Consider the following 4,304-nt stretch of genomic DNA (forward strand, 5'->3'; position numbering starts at 1 on the left):
CTAATATTAATGAACATTTACAGAGATTTTGATTTTCCATTCATTCATCATTACACTATTATTTTTTTTTACTTTATTTTATTTTGTTTAATTGTGTGTGATCTGATTGGATTTAGCCATCTATGAGCTGTGGGCTGAAATCGTCCTGAATAGAGTCAGTCAGCACTTGACCTATTTAAAAGGTTTTTTTGTTTTTAATTTAAAAATCAGTGGGGGCCTCAGTAAATCTTGTTTGTAGGCTCATGTGTGAAAGAGTTGTATTGTGAAAGGTGTGGTCTCTTGATTAAGGGTCCGGTGTGGACTCTTTGGTTGCTTTTAATTATGTTCACAATTGTGAACATAATTGGATTTGCTGAATTTCAGTCACAATGCAAGCCTGTTTAGATTCTTTCAAGACCTGGTGTTTTGGCCTTGGTGTTTAAAAGTTGTTTGGTGCCTAAGTCTCCAGTGAGAAGGCTCATGTTTGAATTCTGAAATGTGTGTCCTTTGATGCAGGGTCCGTTATGGTCAGTTCTTTGTCTTTTCTTTCATGCTCAATACTGTGTTAGCTGATTGGATTTCCTAGATGTAGCTTAAAGATGAGAGCTGTGGGCTGAAAGCTTCTTTTTTTAAAGTTGGTGAGGACCTGGTGGGCTGGCCATTGTATTTAAATTGGTTTGGGGCCTCAGTATGCCTCCAGTTTGGAAGGCTGTGTGTGAAGCAGTTAGATTCTGGGTGTGTGTTCTCTTGTTTTACAATAGGTTCAGGTGAAGCTCCCACATTAAGACAGGGTTGGAAAGAGGTGTGGCATCCACAGCCTGCTTCTGGAAAGTTTATGAGCTTGGAGAAACGATGATAGTTATTAGCACAGATTTAAATCTTTAGTTCATAGGGTCACTAGGAGTCGTGCTAGATGTTATGACAATTAACAACAACAACTTGAGATTCTTGGATATTCAAGTCTGTTCTACCTAAATTACATACTAGAACATTGACCTGGGTCCTGAAACTCAAATTCCTCACAAAAATGAGAAAATTGGTGCTATTCTCACATAGATGAAAGTACTACATCAGATATTCTCAAATATTCTCAAATCTGAATTCCTTGAGAATTTATATGCACCCCTGTTTTTTGGGACTGTTAAGACCCATGTAAAAGAATTATCCCTCTTCCCAAAGGGGAATTCTGGCACCCTTCTCACCTACTGGAGCCCACTGGCCAAGTGTGACCTCTTCTTGGGCCTTGGACAAGGCACATGAATGAAGCCCAAATTCTCCCTTTTTTTTAGTTCCTCAGCAGAATTTCCTCTTCCTCATCAATTTCAGGTCTCCAGTGAGGTGTAAGTGTGTCCATTTCAGGAAGCGGTGGACCAAGACAGACCATCTTCAGTTTCTGTGAATCCCCAGGAAAGAGTTCAGCCCCTGTGAAGGGAGTGGGGACCAACCATCATTATTCATCTTTCTCCACATTACCCTGTGATGTTCTCCCACAGGAAACACTCTGATGAAGCAATTTCTTAGGGTTGTTGAGGAACTCCAGAAGGTGGAAGAAGGAAATGATGAGTTGTAGAGGAACCTTCTTTACTATAAGTTCATGCCATTGGATTGAAACTTTGAGGGGACCCACTATGGTCTCAAAAAATGCAGTTGCCCAGTAAGTACAAAAGGTACAAGAAGAGGTTCCTGGAATAGCCCTTGGAGACACCCTAGCTCCCTTAATAACGAGCCCTTTCCCCGTCCACAGTCTTTCATAATGTGGATTTCTAGGGTATGTCTCCTGAGGTGCCCACAATCCTGGCATCACAGAATGTAATCTCCATCAAGATTTTTTTTTTTTTTTTCACATTTAATGACAGCATCTCCGGATCTGAACCAGAAGATGATCGTCTGAGAGTTCTCTTTGATTTCCCCACTCTGTTTGATATGGTGGAATTTCCTTTTTCTCCCTAATGAAGGTTTTTTTTTTTTTGTTCTTTTATCATAAGGCTTATAGATGTGTGGATAAAATATATTCCTATTCTAAATTCTTCCTCTTCTGCATATGCAGAAGTTGTATTTCATGTGCCTAGAATTAGTCGGTACTCTTCCACGGGACCCTTGTGGGAATTGTTTCTCACCCGTGGTGGTATTAAACCTAAACAGAGACCTTTCTGTTTTTTAAGCAGGTGAGTGAGGTCGTGATGGATATTAACAGCCTCAAATACGTCTGTACTCTTGCTTATTTCCTCTTTCATGGCATTCAGTTAAACTCTTGGGGTACAGTTTTCACTCAGATTCCCTTTGTCTACCATCTGGCCTATTTTTAAGGACAGGTCACATGACTTGGCTCTTTGAGTGCCTTTCTTTATACACCATGTTCATTTTGTGCTGGAAAGAATTTTGGCACCAAATTCTTTGTTCATGTTCTTCCATCAGCCCCAAAATCATGAAGATTGTTTCAGGTGTCGTGGTCATTTGATGGTCTCATTTCTCAACTGATTCCAAGGCAGTGTTCTTCAGAGCTGTGATGGTCTGGACACAAAGGAATTACACAAGTAGCTGAAATTCTAACCCTCTGGCTCTTCCCATCTACCTCTGTGACCAAAATTATTTTTGAATAAATACATGTAGAGGTTCATGAGAAGGAGAGAGAGAGTGCTATTTGAAAGCCCGTCATAACCTGCTGTTACTCAGCCGCATAATCTTTTCTTATGAGAGATTTTATTGGGTAGGAGATAGCAGTATTTACTGATATTGAACATGAATCCTCCAGAATCTAAATAGGCCTCCCGCTCAGTCTTGCGTGTGAATGCAACTTACTGTGTTGCCTGTAGAATGTTGTGAATACCACCTCTTATCCACGTTATTCCCAGGAATCTGTTCATTTGGACCTGGCCCTGGGTTTATCACGCAGCCCCTCTTTACAATGCAGACCACCTGCACATTCACAATGAAACTTTAACCTGTTGTTCTGTGCAGCGTCAGAGCCAGTGCTTTAGAGTGGGACTTGTTTCAGAGTGGACCCTCCGGCGTGTGTTCAGAGGCAGAAATGCAGAAGGGAGTAAAGGACTCATCTCTCCCAGCTGATGTGGGGAATTCAGACTGGGGTTCTGAATTCAAACCTGTTTCTCCTTTGTGCTGTGTGCTTGTCTATACATATTCACAGTGACGACAGTATCCAGAGGTTACATGAGGGTGTAATAAATCTGATGGATAAGACTGAATCAGTTAAGAAGTGAATGTAATAAGTAAACGAGTTGGACGTTTGATTTTTTAACTAGACCGTAATAGAAAATAAAATTGTTATCCTATCAGTATGGTTTCTCAAGTCTCAGTTTTTTGTTGTTGTTTTTTTGTTGTTGTTGTTCTTGTGATCATTGTGGGACATGATACCTTTCTGATCCAGAAGATGTTGTATGTTTTGGAGCCGTTGTCCCCTGAGAACACGTGGTCATCCTCTTCAGCCAGGAAGAGTGGGATTTGCTGAACGTTGCTCAGAATAATCTCTGCATGGATGTGATGATAGAAAAAGTCAAAAGTCTAGAGTTAATAGGCAAAAATCACATTAATAGGTAAAAAAAAAATCTTAACTCACATACAAGTAATTCTTCTGTGAATAAACAGTGGTTTTGAATTTGACCTGAATAATTGGAATTCTGTATTCCATAACTCAGACCAGATTTGATGGTACACACACAAAAAATTAAAAAAAAAAAATCTGTCGCAGTAGACAAGAGCTATGTAGACTTTTTCAAGGACTAAATTTTCAAAGTTAAATCGTCTTGCTTTGTTTTCTAGGTGCCTTTGGGTACCTCGAACCTTCCATCTTTAAAGGGGGACTTAATCATCACTTGTATAAACTGATTTGAGATCAGGGAGTGAGATGCCTCCTATTTTGTTTTCTCTTTTTCACAATTGCTTTGCATATTCAGGGTCTCTTTCCATTCCTGAAGAAATTGGACATTGCCTTTTACTTTTTGGTGAAGAGTGGCATTCTTATTTCTATTGGGATTGCACTGAATTTGTAGATTGCCTTTGGTAGAATTATCACGTTCACAATATTGAGTCTTCCTATATCCATGAACATGGTATATTCTTCCAATTCTCCAGGTTTCTTTTTGTTGTAGTAATGTTTTGTGATTTTCTTTGAGTACATCCTTTGTGTTTCCAGTTAGATTTACTCCCTTATATTTAATATTGTGTTTAGCTATTGTTATGAGTACTCTGTTCTTAGCTCCATTTCTTTTTTTTTATAATTATATTTTATTAATTTTCATAAACATTTACAGAGATTTTGGGCTTCCACTCATTCATTGTTGCACTATTCTCTCTGCCCTCCTCCCAGT

This window comes from Elephantulus edwardii, unplaced genomic scaffold (assembly GCF_000299155.1).
Source record: "Elephantulus edwardii isolate Elephantulus edwardi_28Jun2011 unplaced genomic scaffold, EleEdw1.0 scaffold00594, whole genome shotgun sequence".
Lineage (NCBI taxonomy): Eukaryota > Metazoa > Chordata > Mammalia > Macroscelidea > Macroscelididae > Elephantulus > Elephantulus edwardii.